This window comes from Pecten maximus, chromosome 14 (assembly GCF_902652985.1).
Source record: "Pecten maximus chromosome 14, xPecMax1.1, whole genome shotgun sequence".
NCBI lineage: Eukaryota > Metazoa > Mollusca > Bivalvia > Pectinida > Pectinidae > Pecten > Pecten maximus.
Window position 1 is genome coordinate 31,151,581 of NC_047028.1, and position 21,681 is coordinate 31,173,261.

The 21,681-nt window shown below is 37.2% G+C and overlaps 1 long non-coding RNA gene across 1 annotated transcript in view; it reads left to right on the forward strand.

The window, feature by feature from the left end:
* LOC117342710 overlaps positions 1 to 19,849 on the forward strand; it is a 39,661-nt gene extending 19,812 nt beyond the window's left edge. Inside the window, exon 3 of the long non-coding RNA XR_004535882.1 lies at positions 19,406 to 19,849. This is a non-coding gene — a long non-coding RNA (uncharacterized LOC117342710). The remainder of the gene's footprint in view (positions 1 to 19,405) is intronic.
* The last annotated feature ends 1,832 nt before the right edge of the window (positions 19,850 to 21,681 follow it).

Here is a 21,681-nt window from a genome sequence, read left to right on the forward strand (position 1 = left end):
ATCCCCCTATAACAGAGGAACATATATGATCCCCCTATAACAGAGGAACATGTATGATCCCCCTATAACAGAGGAACATATATGATCCCCCTATAACAGAGGAACATATATGATCCCCCTATAACAGAGGAACATGTATGATCCCCCTATAACAGAGGAACATATATGATCCCCCTATAACAGAGGAATATGTAAGATCCCTTACAACAGAGGAACATGTATGATCCCCCTATAACAGAGGAACATGTAAGATCCCTTACAACAGAGGAACATGTATGATCCCCCTATAACAGAGGAACATGTATGATCCCTCTATAACAGAGGAACATATATGATCCCCTATAACAGAGGAACATGTATGATCCCTCTATAACAGAGGAACATGTATGATCCCCTATAACAGAGGAACATATATGATCCCCTATAACAGATGAACATATATGATCCCCTATAACAGAGGAACATGTATGATCCCCTATAACAGAGGAACATGTATGATCCCCTATAACAGAGGAACATGTATGATCCCCCTATAACAGAGGAACATATATGATCCCCCTATAACAGAAGAACATGTATGATCCCCCTATAACAGAGGAACTTGTAAGATCTCTTACAACAGAGGAACATGTATTATCCCCCTATAACAGAGGAACATGTAAGATCCCTTACAACAGAGGAACATGTATGATCCCCCTATAACAGAGGAACATGTATGATCCCCTATAACAGAGGAACATATATGATCCCCTATAACAGAGGAACATGTATGATCCCTCTATAACAGAGGAACATGTATGATCCCCTATAACAGAGGAACATGTATGATCCCCCTATAACAGAGGAACATATATGGTCCCCTATAACAGAGGAACATAGAACGTCCTGAATTTGCCTTATATTATACCCTATAAGTCTGTTTTTTATATCAATTTTGCTCTGTACTTACGAATATTTTTATCAATGGTTTAAGTCGTGAAGCTAAAACGTATGAAGCTATTTTTGTTATCTAAATAAGAAAGTGGTGTCATGTCAGACATGGTGTCACTGCCAGAGGGAACTCGGGTTAAGGTTTCTTAAACATGCAAATCCAAATATTATAGTCATAATTAATCACTCGAAAAGATATTGATATCGGTATTAATGAAGTTTCAGTATCGTTTTGTGGGTATCTATCATTTCATTTCGTTCTTAACGGTATCCAACCCTAAGTGTGAGACACGTCATTGTAGTAAGTCGTTCGAAGTAGACTTGTACAAACAATTATTGAAATATGCTGATAATGTTGTGAATATTTCAGGGACTTTTAAAACAACAATTATTGTCAATCAAAATTTTATACTATATTGCCCTGCATCGATTTTTGCATTTATCATACATGCATTGAAAATACTTTTGGAATGGAGATAACTGCGAGATGCCGAGGTTATTCTGCAGATGGGGAAAACCATTTCACTACAAGAAATATAGTTCGCATTATAACCAAGCGCAATTAAATTAATAAAAATATCAATGATTTTATTGATTATGTTATGAATATATAGTAATTGAATCATTGGAGTATCTTCCAATATTGGCCTTAAATCTTCTGTTGAAACTACGCGCAGCAATCTGAAGGCTATCGCGCATATGGGCGGCCAATTCAGGATAAAATACCAAAATATACATACGTGGTTCGTGTTGCCATGTCTGGGATATATCGACCGCTATTAAGATTCATGACAAAACTTCCAGTAAATATTACTTGCTATTGAAATAGTTTGTACAAACACCAGGGGGTTGCGAGATTAGCTATGGTTTTACCTGTGTTTCTTTTGAAAATGGAACACTCTTGTATTCACAAATGCATACCAACTCTTCCTAATAAACCAAAGTGTTTGTTCGTTTATTGCGAGAATAAGTAGAAACTTCAAAAATATCTATCTCAAAACAGGTAACAGGTTCGAAATTATTCTTTTCTATAGATAACCATATGACATTTACAAAGGTACTCCTATGCTTAAATTCTCAAATTACATCTTAGATTTTGACTTTTAGTGTCGCAATCTTACATACCCTATATATTTCATTTCATATCAACATATTTTATTGTATAACATTTATACAAATGGGTTAGACAGCAGGCTAGGCTTCCCCAATACAAACAGAACAATAGTAGAATTAAACAAAAACAATTGAAAGTGAAGAAGTATAAGAAATATGTATATAAATTAAGTCAATGGAGATGAAATATCTATGGAGATGAAACATCTTTTATGAATATATTGATTTTTATGGCCAAAGGGATGTAATTATAAAAAGAACTAACAGTTAGTGGAAAAGGGAGGTAATCAGGCTCTAGTATATCCTTTGTCAAATTATGATAATGTTTCAGAGTTATAAACAGTTTTTGTCTTCAGTTAATAGCTTTTGCTTAGATACATGATTGGCACCCAGTCTTAAATCCAGCAGCACTAGATTTCATGCATAAAATGTCCTTACTCCTCCTAATGTAGCCATCCATCTAAGTGTGCTAGATTCAGACTGAAGGCCCCTGCATCCAAGCAAAGCTTTCACATGTTAGATATAATAAACTGTGTAATTATACTTTGGAATAAAAATATTGTAGTTGAATATACTAGTTCTGAATTAAATAAATCAATCCGAGATATTCAGGGATAAGCTGACTTTTGAAGCAGGTCGCAGGTTCACCACATTCTTATATCAAGAATATGAACAATATATAATATGTGTAAATACAGGTAAAATAATAATCAAATACTAATTGAGTGAGTCTTGGTCTAGAAAAAACATTTGAATAAATATGGTTAATTTCGAGTTTGATCAAATCGCTTACTATCTTTGATGTATTTTTGAACGGCGTTCAGAATGTTGATATTAATTTCATCAGACAACAAGTAATTTCCATGTGTTAATACTATAGTGGTTAGAAGATGCTGGTTATTGATATTTTTTTTCAACTCTTGCCTTTGCTCTTCATATAAGCAGCATTCAAAAAGTTATGGTATGAAGTTTCATCCCCTTGATTACATCTGCACAATGGTGAATCTATAAGATGATCATTAAAACGGTCAAAATCTAAATTACTTGCATTATTTCTAAGTTGACATAATATACTATTTTCTTTTCTATTACCTTTGTTTTTAAAGATGTCCGTTCTACGGGTTAGACCCTGGTCTAAGTTGACGGGAGTGATAAGTTTCTTAAAAACACCTAGGAATGGTGAATTTAAAATTTTAGTGTCAATGGAATTAAATTCACGTAGCATAGTTGGGAAAAAGCTGTTGTAATAATTGTTTGATCTACATAGTGGCTGATTGAATAATCGTTGGATACGGAGATGATGTACTGTGTCTTCATTGTCATTTAAGTATTGAGTGACTATATATCAATTAGGTATTGGGGTGCATTATTATGTAATATTTGGTACATTAAGATAAGTTTATGTATTTTCCGGCGACTTTCTAAAGTTTCCAATCTAAGTTCTCGGTATAATCTATTATGTGGAGTTCCTTTCCTAAGTCCAGTGATAATACGTGTACATATGTAGCTTCTAGCTATACTGATTCTATCAAATGTTTACATGTATTATTACAATTATCCCAAACTACAGATGGATATTCTAGTATTGGTCTTATGAGTATGTGAGTTATCTATTGGTGTGTCTAGGAAATATATCTGGGGGATAATTTGTGTGTGTGTGGTTTTTTTTCCTGGAGAAAAAGATTTTGCTTTATTAGGGTTGAATTTGACATCCCATTTATTGGCCCAAAAACTAATATTTTCTAGATCTGTTTTCAGGGTACTAGTTATCTCTGCTTGGTTATCATCAATTCCTGCATATAGGGGTGTATCGTCAGCGAAAAGTTTTACTTGATTTGATAAGGCATCTGATAGGTCATTAATGTATAGAAGAAAAAGAAAAGGCCTCAGTACAGACCCCCAGCATTGACATTTTTGAATGAAGAAAAATGCCCTTCTGTTATAAGTCTTTGTTTTCTATTAGTTAGATAGCTATTAAACCAATTTAGAATATTTCAAATAACATTCTAATTTATGAAGTAGTCCCTTACGCCAGACATGGTCGAAAGCTTTGCTTATATCACAGAATATGAATCTGACTTCTTTTATAGAGTCCAAATTACTAGTTTTTGTATGATAGATAGATGAAAATTGATTAGTAGTTGAATCACCAGGCATACAGTCTATGGACAAAAGTAGTGGAACGATAATCGTTCCACGATGACGGCACATCGGTTTTCGCGTTGTCAAAGTCGGAACTATAAACGCGGTATATAAAGCACACCGACACCGCTTACATCATCGGAAAGGTCATGGTCTCGTGCTTTGATTGGCGTTCTATTTTTGTCGTCTGCTAGCATGGTTTTTGTTTACAAATAGAAGAAGCGAGATGGAGCCAAATTCGAGATACGCGAGTGAAGGCCAGAAACAAAGTGTTGTAGCTATGGTTCAGAAAGGCGTATCTTTCCAAAAAGTTGGTGAGCTACTGAATATGCCTAAAACTACAGTACATAGAATTTATAGAAATTTCTGTGAACGTGGAAGTTTGAAAAACGGCGAAAAAACGGGCCGACCAAAAAGTTTAACTGCGCGTGACGGAAGGAAAATTTTACAAGAATTGAAAGCCGACAGACGAATGTCTTTGGACAATATTTGTAACAATTTCAACACTAATGAAAACAAAAATGTTTCTTCTAAAACTGTATGGAGGTTTTTAAAATCAAATGGATATAGTAGATGTGTTTGCAAGAAACAAATTAGGATTTCTCCTGTCAATAGGGTGAAACGGGTAACATGGTGTAATGAAAAGCGCCTGTACACGGAGGAGAACTGGAGAAAAGTTATATTTTCAGATGAAAGTCAAATTGTGATTGGCAAGAACAATCGAGTGTGTATTTGGAGAAAATCTGACGAAGCTTATCGTCCTGAGTGTATTTCTCCCCGAGTAAAAGATAAAAAACTGAGCCTTATGATCTGGGGTTGCATCACTTATCACGGTGTAGGGACACTCACTCGTGTTGACGGGAACATAAATTCTGACAAATACATTGAAATTTTAGACCAAAACTTGTGGCCAGTAATTGCTAGGCATTTTCCAGATAATAATTATGTATTTCAGGATGATAATGCTCATGTCCACCGTTCCAGAGTCACAAAAGCATATATGGAAACAAGCCAAATAAACACAATGATCTGGCCGGCACAGAGCCCCGACCTTAACATTATAGAAAATTTGTGGTTGATAATTAAGAGGGCAATTGAACAGTCAGTTGAAAGAATAGAATCTTCTGAACAACTTTATCAGAAAATAGTTTCTGTTTGGACTAGTTTTGAGGTCGAAACAATCCGAAATCTTTACCGGTCAATTCCAAAAAGAATCTCTGCTGTAAGAAGAGCCCGCGGATACATCACAAAATATTAGGTAAATAATTCAACATACTATTTTTAATTAATACTCAATATTGCTTCGATCTTCTTCTTTGCAGTGGTATATTTTGTTTTGTTGTAGGTGTATGCAAACTGCCAATATCGCCATTGAAACAAAGCACCAGCTACAATTTTTAACGGTGCAACGTCACAATCGTTCCACTACTTTTGTCCACAGAGTGTAGATCCAGATTGATGTTGAGATATAATGTTATGTTCCTTTATATAATTATAAAGGTATTTAAAGATAGCCTTTTCAATTATTTTGCTAAAACAGGACGTTAAGTACTGATATAGGTCGATAATTAGATGTGTCATTTTGTTTCCCAGATCCTTTATATATAGCACTCACATTAGCCATTTTCCATTTATTTGGTATACTGCCTGTCTCAATTGTTTTATTTATGAGGAGATATAGGGTTTTTACTAGACTTTTAAGGTTTTTAATAACTTTCAGGAGTATTTCGTCTGGTCCTGATGGACTATTTTCATTTAAGAGAGTGATTTGGACTTCAATGTCCTGTTCAGTTATGTGTATTGAATGCAGGTGATAGGGTGGTGCATTAAGAATATTTGGTGGATCTTCTATAGTGTCTGATGAAGTTGCTATTGAGGTGAAATAGTCATTAAGTGCTTCTGCTTTTTCTATGGGATGGTGAAGTAGTGTATTGTTATGTTCAAAGGGTGGTATACTAGTACATCTGTCTTTGTTATTAAAATTACTGATACATTTAGCTATTTTTCACCATTTGTTTGGGGGAACAGAATTATTTGCCAGTTTTGTTTGTAGTTTTTCTACATATTTCATTTTTTCTTCCTTAATTAGGTCAATTACAGTATTACGGATCTGCCTATATTCTGCTCAGTGTTGTTCCAAGTTTGTTGTTATTGCAGTTTTGTGCTTTCTTTTCCTTTGACGCATTTTAAGTCTGATTGTGTTGGTCATCCACGGTTTATCAAAAGACCTTACAGTTATAGATTTAAATTGTACAAATTTTTCAACTAATCAAGACAGTTTTTGTTAGAATTTCATTAAATTCGTTAAAGGGACAATTTAGTCAAGTTTGTTTACTTTTTTATCATTTCACACATTATTTCATGAAAGTGTACTTCAGTTCTCCTTATGAACTATCCTTGGTTATATATTATATACGATTTATATGCAAATGAGCAAGCCGTCTCTACACTTTGTATACATGTGTGCAAGCACAGCCCCGTTTCGTGACTGTAAACAACATTGGTTTGCATTTGAAGCTGTTAGCGGATATTTAAACTATAGGTTGCAGGTCTCGTACCAAACATAGACAGTGAATTGATATACAGAATATATGGAGATTTACTGTTAGGTCATGAATATAACAAATGGGAGTTTTTCGAACGGATGCGACAACCATGAAGAAGTTCATACAGTTGCGAGCGAGTTTGCCGAGACTTGACCTAGATCGGCCTACGGAGTTATGTTGAGTGCGATATTTTTGTTCTGTACAACTTCCATTATCATAATTCCATTCGTACTTGTTATAAGTATTGTTCTGATTACATCATGGATGAAATAAATCACCTAGATCGGTGTTAGCGTTTGATTGCATTCGTACACAAATGAAAATACAATCTTTTCTGCATACGTATCGGCCGTATACATGCATGTGTGTACACAATTACCTGAACACGAATTCCCGTGCGGTGATCCTGGGATAAACCTGTGTTTGGTCGATTTTAATTGTCAAAACAATAAATAATTATTGAATTTATCAATTATAATACATGTAACAACTGTTTGCCATGCATGTTTTTAAATCGAAATCCAAAGAAAGAGTATACATCGGATCTACCGTATCGTCACTTACTATGTTTCCGCCAGAGGGCGTAACAAGTTGCACTATAGTTGGAGCATAGCTATATTTGACGTGGGCTTTCCCAAAACTTAAACTGACCATAATGGACATTGGCTACGTAGCAGATAACTGTTGACCGCGGATTATTTAGTCTGGGTATATGTTTTATCGATTCTGCTTAAATTATAAAAATCATGCTTGACTCAATTGTCCCTTTAACATCCATATTTTTACCCCACCATCATCAGATGGTGGGCTATTCAAATCGCCCTGCGCCCGTCGTCCGTCGTCCGTCGTCCCTCCGTCCCTCCGTCCGTCCGTCCGTCCGTAAACAATTCTTGTTATCGCTAATCCTCAGAAAGTACTGAAGGGATCTTTCTCAAATTTCATATGTCGGTTTCCCTTGGTGCCTTGTTATGCATATTGCATTTTGAGACCAATCGGAAAACAACATGGCCGACAGGCAGCCATCTTGGATTTTGACAATTGAAGTTTGTTATCACTATTTCTCAGAAAGTACTGAAGGGATCTTTCTCAAATTTCATATGTAGGTTCCCCTTGGTTCCTAGTTATGCATATTGCATTTTGAGACCAATCGAAAAACAACATGGCCGACAGGCAGCCATCTTGGATTTTGACAATTGAAGATTGTTATCGCTATTTCTGAGAAAGTGATGAAGGGATCTTTCTCAAATTTCATATGCAGGTTTCCCTTGGTGCCTAGTTATGCATATTGCATTTTGAGACCAATCGGAAAACAACATGGCCGACAGGCAGCCATCTTGGATTTTGACAATTGAAGTTTGTTATCGCTATTTCTCAGAAAGTACTGAAGGGATCTTTCTCAAATTTCATATGTAGGTTCCCCTTGGTGCCTAATTATGCAAATTGCATTTTGAGACCAATCGGAAAACAACATGGCCGACAGGCAGCCATCTTGGATTTTGACAATTGAAGGTTGTTATCGCTATTTCTCAGAAAGTACTGAATGGATCTTTCTGAAATTTCAGATGTAGGCTCCCCTTGGTGCCTAGTTATGCATATTGCATTTTGAGACCAATCGGAAAACAACATGGCCGACAGGAAGCCATCTTGGATTTTGACAATTGAAGGTTGTTATCGCTATTTCTCAGAAAGTACTGAATGGATCTTTCTGAAATTTCAGATGTAGGCTCCCCTTGGTGCCTAGTTATGCATATTGCATTTTGAGACCAATCGGAAAACAACATGGCCGACAGGCAGCCATCTTGGATTTTGACAATTGAAGTTTGTTATCGCTATTTCTCAGAAAGTACTGAAGGGATCTTTCCCAAATTTCATATGTAGGTTCCCCTTGGTGCCTAATTATGCAAATTGCATTTTGAGACCAATCAGAAAACAACATGGCCGACAGGCAGCCATCTTGGATTTTGACAATTGAAGTTTGTTATCGCTATTTCTCAGAAAGTGATGAAGGGATCTTTCTGAAATTTCATACGCAGGTTTCCCTCGGTGCCTAGTTATGCATATTGCATTTTGAGACCAATCAGAAAACAACATGGCCGACAGGCAGCCATCTTGGATTTTGACAATTGAAGATTGTTATCGCTATTTCTCAGCAAGTAATGAAGGGATCTTTCCCAAATTTCATATGTAGGTTTCCCTCAGTGCCTAGTTATGCATATTGGGACCAATCCGAAAACAGCATGGCCGACAGACAGCCATTATCGCTAAATCTTAAATTTTATCTATAGGTTCCCCTTGTTTGAAATGTACTAGCTATAGAGGGCTGTTTATGAAAATACACAGATAAGTAAGACTTAGAGGAAGGTAAAAGTAGAGAAAAGATCAATCTGACATGGAACCTATAAAGATCATTCAATGGTGGGCGCCAAGATCCCTCTGGGATCCCTTGTCATATATATAATGCAAATCAATATCATTTATGTGCTAATTCGACCGTCTCAAACGCACATAAATAATTTATCATCACAACACAAACACTTGTATGGGAGGAAGCCTCTGTAGTGAGCAAAGCACCATTTATTGAGGGAGATTTTTACAATTAAATCGACAGATGCGAAACTCTGGGATTTAGGCAAAACAATTGGTCCATGGAATTAATCCGTCTCCTTCGAAGTCCCTCGACCTGTGTACACAATGCCTTCTAAGTAAAACATTTTTCACACCTGTCCAGTCTTAAGTCATCAGCGATTGTCGACAAATTACCTATAAGGTAAAAAGCGTAAAAGAAGAAAACCAAATAAAAAACATTTGTCTCGTCAAATTTTTCGGTGGGGGGGGGGGGGGGGGGGGGGGGTATGCGTGCTTGCTATAGTGACTACAAGGCTCGAATGGCCACGCGCACCTGAAAACACCTGTTAGGGTCACTAAAAGCACGTGCTCACGTGCAACACCATGCATACAATTATCAACCCGTCGCTCACGCATAACTCCGCCCTCCCCTACACGTGTACGTGTACCCATGATAAATACATTTATGTGCTAATTCTGTAGTGAGCAAAGGCTTCCTCGAATGAATAAAGAACGGGAAACAAGAAAATTATGTCGACATTTTAATTAATAAAATACAATCAGTTTTTAAATACCGAGATGTTGTGATACAGATAATAAATCATGAACTCTTTCACGCACATAGCCATCCTTTGCTTTCTCACTTTTCCAACGGCCGTGCTTCTTAAACAGTCTGTCACTAACACCAGCCGCTGCAGCAGCAGTGGCTCCGCCTGACCTTAAACTATGGACACCAAATAGAGTTTTGCCCAGCCCCACAGCCTCCAGAGCTTCTAATAAGATCTCCCTAGCCCTTGTGTAAGAGAGTCTAACGTTCTTGGCACGTAACCTAAAATGTTTCTCCGATTTACATAAACACACCTGGGAATAAATGTACAAATCGTTTGAGAAGTGTGAAAAGTTACCTTTAACAAGATATCTTTTTAGCATTTCGACAGGACACGTTTTATTATGGGTAGCTGCTATAACTACACTACTACCTGCATTAAATGTATCTGTCTTACTACGTGAAATAAAAATCACCATAAAGGAGTCCTCGAAACTAATGTCCGAATACTTAATATTTACAATTTCTGAGAACCGTAAAAAACCGGCAAAACCTACTAAACACATAGAGATAAGGCGGAGATCTTTTAGAGAAGCTTCAGCGTTCCCATATTTATCCACTAACTTATTTAATATCTCCGGTGTAATTGGTTCTTTTTTCTTGACAGGACAGCTTAGAATTCTTTTCCCGCTAAGTCTAACTGATTGAACCAAAAAGTCACTACATGGATCCTGAAAACCCGCAATTTTATGACACCACGAAAGCGAGAAAATGACTTCCTCGATTTTTAGCCCACCATCATCAGATGGTGGGCTATTCAAATCGCCCTGCGTCCGTGGTCCGTCCGTCCGTCCGTCCGTCCGTCCTTCCCTCCGTCCGTCCCTCCGTCCCTCCGTCCGTAAACAATTCTTGTTATCACTATTTCTCAGAAAGTACTGAAGGGATCTTTCTCAAATTTCATATGTCGGTTCCCCTTGGTGCCTAGTTATGCATATTGCGTTTTGAGGCCAATCGGAAAACAACATGGCCGACAGGCAGCCATCTTGGATTTTGACAATTGAAGATTGTTATCGCTATTTCTCAGAAAGTACTAAAGGGATCTTTCTCAAATTTCATATGAGGGTTCCCCTTTGTGCCTAGTTATGCATATTGCGTTTTGAGACCAATCTGAAAACAACATGGCCGACAGGCAGCCATCTTGGATTTTGACAATTGAAGTTTGTTATCGCTATTTCTGAGAAAGTACTGAATGGATCTTTCTCAAATTTTATATGAAGGTTCCCCTTGGTGCCTAGTTATGCATATTGCGTTTTGAGACCAATCCAAAAACAACATGGCCGACAGGCAGCCATCTTGGATTTTGACAGTTGAAGTTTGTTATCGCTATTTCTGAGAAAGTACTGAAGGGATCTTTCTCAAATTTTATATGAAGGTTCCCCTTGGTGCCTAGTTATGCATATTGCGTTTTGAGACCAATCCAAAAACAACATGGCCGACAGGCAGCCATCTTGGATTTTGACAGTTGAAGTTTGTTATCGCTATTTCTGAGAAAGTACTGAAGGGATCTTTCTCAAATTTCATATGTAGGTTCCCCTTGGTGCCTAGTTATGCATATTGCGATTTGAGACCAATCGGAAAACAACTTGGCCGACAGGCAGCCATCTTGGATTTTGACAATTGAAGTTTGTTATCACTATTCCTGAGAAAGTACTGAAGGGATCTTTCTCAAATTTCATATGGAGGTTCCCCTTGGTGCCTAGTTATGCATATTGCGTTTTGAGACCAATCTGAAAACAACATGGCCGACAGGCAGTCATCTTGGATTTTGACAATTGAAGTTTGTTATCGCTATTTCTGAGAAAGTACTGAATGGATCTTTCTGAAATTTCAGATGTAGGTTTCCCTTGGTGCCTAGTTATGCATATTGCGTTTTGAGACCAATCCGAAAACAACATGGCCGACAGGCAGCCATCTTGGATTTTGACAATTGAAGTTTGTTATCGCTATTTCTGAGAAAGTACTGAAGGGATCTTTCTCAAATTTCATATGGAGGTTCCCCTTGGTGCCTCGTTATGCTTATTGCATTTTGAGATCATTTGGAAAACAATATGGCCGACAGACCGTCATCTTGGATTTTGACAATTGAAGTTTGTTATCTCTATTTCTCAAAGTACTGAATGGATCTTTCTCAAATTTCATAAGTAGGTTCCCCTTGGTCCCTTGTATTGCATTTTTGGACCGGTCTGTCCTGAAAACAACCTGGCAAACAAACACCCATTATCGTTAAATCTCAAATTTCTTATATAGCTAGGATTCCCTTGTTTGAAAAGTACTGGAGGGATGTCTCAATTTGCACAGATTAGTAAAATGAAGGGAAAAGTAGAGAAAAGATCAATCTGACATGGAACCTATGAAGATCATTCAATAGTGGGCGCCAAGATCCCTCTGGGATCTCTTGTTGAAAAATGACATCCTGATTGAATGAGAGAGGTAAAGGGCAACGTAAAATTCGTTAGCAGGCATAACAGAAATTCCGTTAAAGAAATTGCACCATTTTCTTCAGTGTTCGAATCTGTACTTATATTTTTTAACTGTATTGACCGATTTGGAACTTAGAATATGTGAAGCTAAACCATCAGCTAGGCGAGATAACTTAGGATCACTTAAAGAAGGTCGATCTTTCCACTGCCCGATACAGAAAATTCTGTAAACAAGAACAAAAGAACCAATTAAACCGTTTATCTTAAATCCGAATAGATGCACAAAACCATGTAAATATATATGCATGAATAAAGTTTCAAGCCAACCTCTCTGGCTTCAAGTCGATCTCTCTGGCTTAATTATATCAATGAGCCAACCTCCCTGGCTTAATTATATTGATGAGCCAACCTCCCTGGCTTAATTACATCGATGAGCCAACCTCCCTGGCTTAATTACATCAATGAGCCAACCTCCCTGGCTTAATTATATCGATGAGCCAACCTTCCTGGCTTAATTCCATCGATGAGCCAATCTCCCTGACTTAATTACATCAATGAGCCAACCTCCCTGGCTTAATTATATCAATGAGCCTACCTCCCTGGCATTATTATAATAACGAGCCGACCTCCCTGGCTTAATCATATCAATGAGCCAACCTCCCTGGCTTAAATATATCGTTGAGCCACCAACCTCTCTGGCTTAATTATATCAATGAGCCAACCTCTCTGACTTAATTATATCAATGAGCCAACCTCTCTGGCTTAATTATATCAATGAGCCTACCTCTCTGGCTTAATTATATCAATGAGCCAACCTCTCTGGCTTAATTATATCAATGAGCCAACCTCTCTGACTTAATTATATCAATGAGCCAACCTCTCTGACTTAATTATATCAATGAGCAAACCTCTCTGGCTTAATTATATCAATGAGCCAACCTCTCTGGCTTAATTATATAACTCGGCTGAAATATCTGGCATAATATTAATGAGCCGACTTCTCTAGCTTACTAATTAAAAAACTGAGCGGAACACCCTGGCTTATACGTAAATAAAAAATTGAAAATTAGATAAACAAATAAGCGAAAGACTCGTTAATATATACAGGAAAACAGACAAAAAAACTTAGGCGAATGTCCAAAATCAATAGGTAGATTCAATCCTCACAGCTAGAAGTGATCCCCTGTAGTTATCTGGATGGAACACACAATTATCCACGTTACTTACTAGAATGTCCTTAGTATTGTGGAATTCGTAAATGTCCTTCACGTAAGGATGATAATTACCTTGCTTATCAAATAACGAAGACCAAAAGGGGGAGGAAGGCCAGTAAGGGGCTGTGAGTGTACACTGGGAACGACAGAACACAGCATGCAGAATAGCACGCTTTATCAAATTAACGGGGGGGGGGGGGGGGGGGGGGACTAACCAGTTATTTTCTCCGCCCCCATGACTGAGCAAAAGCATCGACACCCTCCGCTAAGGGATGAAAAAATCTGGTATTGAATCTAGAAATCTTGGCGTTGTTACCGTTAGAAAATCTGTCCACGGAAAATGGACCCCACCATTCATTCAAAAAATTTAAAAACTCCTGGGAGACGCCCCAATCATTTGAATCGTCGATTTTGCTGATAAAGTCAGCGACCGTGTTTTCGCTCCTAGGGATCCATTCAATAGAAAGAATTATCTGTTTTTCTGCGCAGATTTGAAAGATGTCTAACGGAAGTAATTGAAGTTCAATCACCTTACTACCGGCTTGCACGATCTGAACCGTGCTCTGGCTATCTGAATACCACTTAACACTGGAATTACTTAAAAAAATACTGTAACTTAAAAGAGCTAAATTGATAGCCTTCAATTCTCTCCAGGTGGAACTTTTAACGGCTTCATCTTCAGACCACATTTGATGAAAATCGAAATTCCCAGCCTGAACAATATGTGCCCCACAGGCAATGCTACTCGCGTCCGAATACACAATAGAAACCGGAAGCTTGTATTCGTACAACTTCTTAAAGTTTAACTTACGAATATTGTTTTTCCAGAACAAAATCTCGTGTAGAGCTAAACTATCCGATTCAATCAAAAACAGCTTATCCCACGAAGAACTACTCTGTATCAGCCCGTACAAAAATCTGGTCATTAATCTAGTAACATTACCGATGACTGGCGACATAGAGATGATACTACCAGTGAGCGAAGCTAACTTTCTACTTGTAACACGCGGTAAAGAGGCCCACAAAATATCTATAACTCCGAGTAAATCGGCGATCCTTCGTTCTGGGACCGATAATGAAAACTCTTTAGAGTCCCATAGGAGGCCTAACCACTCTAATGACATTGTAGGTGTAAAAATGGACTTCTCTATATTCATAACAAAACCTGCCCTAATGAGACTGTCCTTTACAAAGGATCCGTCAGTCAGAGCCTGGGAGGCGCAATCTGCGCACCCCCACCCGTCATCCAGGTACACTACTATTTCTATCAAATTTTTTCTCCAATATTTAACCAAGGGTCTTAAGCACTTGGTGAAAATATATGGAGCACTAGACAAACCAAACGGGAGGACTGTGAAACAAAAATGCTTCCCTTCCCATGAAAACCCAAAAAATGTTTGGTGAGATCAACAGATATCTATGTGATGATAACCGGATTTAAGGTCGAACTTATAAAGATAACTGTCTTTCTTAAAAAATTCGAGAGCGACCCTAAAATCTTCGAATTTAATTGTTTGCTTCCAGACATACATATTAGTATTACTTTAGTCAAGGATCAAACGCTTCTTACCACTCTTATTTACAGCTACTGAAAGGGGGTTAACGACAAGTGGAGTAAAGGGAACTTGCACCGCGCAACCATTTTTGATTAATTCGCCTACTGCTTCAGATACAAAGTCGGAATGAATAAAGGATGACCTATTATTTCTAAATTCTGCCTTGGGAGGGGTAGATATAAAAGGAATAACATAACCATTTCGCAGGGTCTCGATAATGAAATCCGGAGCTTCTATATGCTCCCAAAAATTAATATGAGGTTTCAAACGACCTTTAACAGATTTGTCATTATGAAATGTTACATTTTCAAAAAATTCTGCGTGTTCAGAAAACTCATCAGCCCACGAAAATAAATGATCAAAATACTTAACATCAAAGTCATGATCACTTGGCTCCGGATCCTCCCTGTTGTGCTCCGGCGGCAAATCTAGGACCGGGCGCCGACCCTCCGTAGCTTGGGTATCGCGTCTGTCCGTATTGTCCATTGTTCCACGCGGAGCACTGTCTACCCCAGTGTCCCATGGCCCCGCACCTGAAGCATACGTCGTACGGGGAGGCCCTCCGAAAGGGCCGCCCCCTCCGGTAGTACCTGAACCACCTCCTGACGAAACAGCGACGACACCAGGGCGATAATGGCCACGCCCAACACCACCCGAATGGCCGCCCCTACCGGACACCCTTTTCTTGTAAGGTCTGGATTTCCTGACCGCTCTGGCCTCCGCTTGACGTAGTTTCTTGTCATCCTCGGAATCTGATGCTAAGTCGTCGGAGAGATACTCGTCAACTGTACTCCAACCACCTGGAGATTTATCGGCAATCCTGATGAGTTTGTTACGTTTTCTAATCAAATCCCTGGCAGCGTTAATAGAGTCCAGCACAGACGAAAACTCACGACCACCTACGGCCCTTTCTGCCCTTTTTAAGGACATGTCCAATTCCAGGTTAAACTCGAACTGTTTCCTGTTGCCGGTTAACTTGAAATTTACGGTTTCGTCTTTTATCTTTTTAGCGACATTTTCGGCTTTGGTTTCGTACTCTTCAGAAATTTCTCTCTTAAGCGTTCTAAACTGCTTATCGAAATAAATCCTCATTAAATACAAGGTATCAGAATTAGAAACGTCTTGACCACCGGCTACCTGAGGTCCGTCGGGAGCAACATCTCCCTGTCCATCTTGCGATACAGTATTAGGACGATCCTCTAAAGATTTCTCGGACATATTATGTATGCGTGCTTACTATAGTGACTACAAGGCTCGAATGGCGAGCCGGCCACGCGCACCTGAAAACACCTGTTAGGGCCACTAAAAGCACGTGCTCACGTGCAACACCATGCATACAATTATCAACCCGTCGCTCATAACCCCGCCCTCCCCTACACGTGTACGTGTACCCATGATAAATACATTAATAGCATTGTTTATACGATCATAATCAGAAAACTGATGTAGATATGTATTTTTTATAACAAGTTTGCTTATGAATAGAGTATGACATTTCTGTATGAATAGAAGAATGTATCAACAGACCACTTCAGAGGGGGAAGGTACATTTGTCAATGATTTTTAGCTCACCTAGACCGAAGGTCCGGTGAGCTTATGTCATAGTGCGGCGTCCGGCGTCAGTCCGTCAAAACTTGCTTCAAATCGCTTCTTGTTTTAAAGTTCTTATTGGATGTTGACCCAATTTGGTCAGAAACATCATTGGGGGAAGGAGAACAGATTTTGCATAAATGGTGACTCCCCACACTATAACCATATATAGCATTGTTTGATGTTGACAAACGAAACAAATTGAACATGAACATTATTTTAACATTTGGTCAAATCCAACCAGGTGAGCGATACAGGCCCCATGGGCCTCTTGTTTGGTATTTAGTAAATATACTGATAGCAGTGCCTTTCAGACATATTGATAAACAACTTGTTTTCTTTTTATAATGATGCTAGTTCCAGAAATGGCTCTGGGTTTTTTGGAAAGGAAATACAGTTTGCCATTGGATTTGTTAATATTGGGCAAGGTATAGGTGAAATACACAGATAGTATGTCCTTAGATTGCAAAAGTGCAAGGTAACCTGGGGTCCATTGCGGGTATAGTATACTTTTCATTGGAATGTTACTTAACGTGTTTCAGTTTCGTTAAATACCCAATGCAGTACCACACCAGCAAAACTGTTTGGAAGTCAGTGTGGTGTCTGCGGTCAAGCATGAAGGTGTAACAATAGGACTCACTGATAGTGGTGTCTCAATAGCCCCGGGCATATACGACCAGGTGTGATTACCGTAGTTGCTTCGTAAGAAGCCCTGGGTTTACAGGTAAAATAAATATGAACGGAGATTTTATATCAGAAGTGTGGATATGTACGTTAACAACGTCGTTGGAACTACTAAGAAGATAAAAGTTTTTTCACAAATGACAAATGTATTTAGCCAACTCTCGAAAAGGTTTCGAACATCTGAATATGAAAAGTATCGTTGAAAACTGATAAACTTCAAACAAGGCAAAGATGGAACTACATAATAGGTTTATGCTGACAATATGATTATAGTTCAGTATATACAGGATTTACGAATTACAATCCTTTTCAACTGTCAGCTCGTAATACAGTAATACAATTTACATCATCATAGCCATAATACTTATGCTCTGTTTTTTTTTCTTGGAAAGAACATTTTTGTGTTTGGTATTTTCATTGTTCACCTAATTCATACTCATATTATATCACTGTTTTTGTTCACCTAATGTATTCAACATATTAATAATATGTGTTCTTGTAAGTTCTGTTTCAAATTGAATTAACCTAAAATGCACAGATACAGTTTTAAATGTAAAAATACATTGCAAATGTTTAATAAAATGTTTACTTGCCATCTAATGCAATATTAACTGAACCCCGTAAATAACAATAGTATTATATTACACAACAGTATGGTTGACAATTTCTGTAGATCAGTATGATAATTCTTCTTTGATAAAGCAATTTTATAGTTATTAGTCTGAGGTTAATGGCATTTAACCAAAATTAGTGAAGTTAAGCTGCCTCTGACTATTGTTGTGGCAAGTAAGATGTTTTGGCGCTTGTCCTGTGGCCCTTTGTTGAAAATACATAAATTAAGTACGACCCACCCCTATCCCCCATTCTAACAACCACTTAGTTTTTACACTCACATACTTGCATGACTGCACTTTACACATTATACAACAAAACAAACAGGTTACAGAAAAGACACATATGGACAAAGTAACATGCATGCTTTATTTTAAAAATTACTTCAAAGATGGGTAAATATAGTAAAATAATTATTTTATTTCAAGCTACAATAAAACAATAATAAATTAAAGAACACAAAACACCTAAACGATATACATTGCTACTTAATTTATGTGCGATCGAAGTTTTTATTGTATAACATTACATTTAATCTTAATATCTGCACCCAGGATTGAACCTGGGGCACCTGCCTATAGCCAGAGTAGCATTCGGCTATAATTGAGCTAAAGGGGAAATTGTTTCTAGCAGAGTTTTTAGCAAGCAGGTAGTATTACCTGCCATCATTCACATTCCACATCTGAAGGAATTTATTCTGGTTTTGAAGACTTACAAATTGTACATATAAATCTTAAACTATTTAAGTAGAAATTGGTTAGAAATACTTCAATAGAAATGTTTAAATATTACGTAGAAATTGGGTTTAAACAAAGATCAGGGTAGATTTTGAACTGTTTAAGTTTGACACTTGAAATGTTTAACTGCTTAAGTAGAAGTTTGTTTGAAACTTAGACAGTTAAAAGCGTTATATGCATCACGATATTTAAAAACAATTAAATCCAACAGGATGTTAAAACCATTATGTACATCCGATTGGTTTGAAACACTTAAGTATGATTGTTAACCATTACAGTGGAAGTGTATTTGAAACAATTAAGTAGGAATGTTTAACTACTTAATGGAAGCTGGCTTTAACACTTAAACTTGTAAGTAGAAATATTAAACCAACTCGGTAAAAGTTGAATTTAGGCACTGAATCGGAAATGTTTAATAACTTAAGTAGAAGGTTGTTTGAAACTTTCAAGATGGTTAAAATATCATGCACATCAGAGCAGTTAAAATATCATGCACATCAGAGCAGTTTAAACCATTACGTCTTATGGCTTTAAACATTTAAGTAAAAATGTTGAACTACTTAAAATCTCGTTCGTGAATGTATCGGATCAATGATTTCTTTTCTTGCTTTATTACAAATATTACTGTTACATGTGACTAACGCTTCCTTCAGTACTGACAGTACTTATTATTTTATTTCGGTTAACAGTGACTACATAAGCACAGAAAGATACTCTGGTCTACTTTTGGAAATGGCGTCCGGCTCAAACGACGATGATCGGACACATCGGCGTAAGTATTATGTACTTGTACATTTTTGTAGTAGATAAGACCTTTGTGCAGATGCAAGGGTCTCGGTGTGACGTTTATAAACTTAAGTATAGGTCACATCGGCTCCTAGTTCAAACAACCAGTGAGGGAGTTAGAATTGTTTCCGAGATTTCTCCTGTAAATAATATTAAATCTTGTGATGGTTCCAATTCAACTTGTATATGGTCAGCTGTCAAAGGGATTTGTTTCTTAGCTATAAAAGGTTCTCTTTCATTAAGACTTTTGATGATACACCTAGTGTTTGAATAGGTGAAATAAACGGATCCGATGTAGGTGTGTCGATATACATCAGGAACGTTAAACAATTAGTAAGAATACGGTTATACCGAGATAATAATGTCGTATGATCGAAAATCATCCATAATAAAAATGTATGACATGTAAACTTGTAAATAAGCATATTTATACATAAGATTATGATTTTATTTAAACATATTGTAATGACAAATATACATTTGATATCAGACACAAGTTTAGAACGTAATCGGTTTGAAACACCGCAAAGGTGTTCGCATATATGAACACACTTTTGGTTTTAACTCCACTCACCAAAGATTGTTTTCCTGTTGCGTGAAAATTTCCAAAAAATGTGTGCAAGAAGCCGAAAAAAAAATTAATTGTTGGTTTACAAGAATTTTGGTCTTGAACCTACAACAGAGAATACTATCAAATTACGAAACGGCAATCATCAACCTCGCTTAATAAGAAACAAAAAATGCAGAAAGAACAATCAATCAGCAAAAACTAAAACTTAAATGCATCATAGAATAAACTTAAAGAATGACATTTAAACATTTTTTTCCCAAATTGAATCAAAGTATTTTAACATAATAAATACATATTTTTATTTTCAAAATACACCAGTACAGTTGTTTACAATGTCGCATTCTTTTGTATTTAATCAGTATAAAGGCTGAATTGCTTTGATAATACATACCGATGGGAGAACAGTAAAGACATATCTATGTAGGACTCACACAAATATTTTACTTATAGTGTCTCCATCCCCCAATTGCTCATTTGAAGTTCAAGCGATGTGAAATTGATATCGTATTAATGTTATTCCTTTTTTGTTAACTATAAATTATGTCATTGTATAGGTATAATGACAAAAACGGGTACTCGAAAGACGGTAAACATGACTTTTATAGTGGACAGGGAGCCCCCAGCTGGGAAATTTCCGCCTTTTTGACCTGTGATCCTACGTCATTCTATTTTCAGTAGCAGTGCATAGGATAACTCAAACGAAATATTCATCATTTATAAATAAGTTCACATGAATTTATTTACACATCCATGCTGTCAGAAAACACAGAACTTCATAGAAACATTTCGTACTAATGACGTATCAATCTCATGTTAAGGAAGTGCTTCAATTAAATCAACTGTAAAATTCCTACAATCAAGATACGTGAAATTAGTTCAAAATGTTACTGTGTTATTTCTCTTACCTTAGTTTTAGTCTCTAATATACCACATACAGGGACTAACCAAGCAATTGTTTTCCCATAGACTTTAGTGTTAACGTTTTGGAGTATTTCATTCAAATTCTTGAATTCAATATGACAATTATGGTTTATAACAAACGTGTTTGGGTCTGATATAACACCTAATAAAAAAAGGTCCTTCAGCGCAAATTTTCTCCAGAGTGGCCATTTTGAAAATGGGTGAATTTCGCAGTAAAAATTTTCAAAAATCTTAAATGTTTACCTGTAAATTATTATTACCTGAAAACTTGGAAAAAAATCAATCAGACTTTATATCAAAAATTCTTATTGATAGCTACCTATCAGGCTTCATATCTTTTTTTCGCTTTATAACATACTGGCCAATCAGTGGCTGCCAGACATTTTATCCTTGACTCAACTTTCTGCACAGGGGCTGCTTAAAAAAAAAACAAAAAAAAAACAACATTTCAATTGGTTGGTTGTTCCCTATGCATAGTGCTATCTCATTGGCCGAAACCCGCTCCTCCCGGCTCCCCCAACGATCCTCACACAGATGGATCAATCCGTTCTTCCAGCTCCTCTGACCTTCACTAGCTCTTCACCTTCTCTGATTGGCTATGGTCTAATTATATTTAGTACTCCACTACAAAAAAAAAAATACACAGATTATACAACATTATAGTAGACGAATCCCTACAAAAGTGCA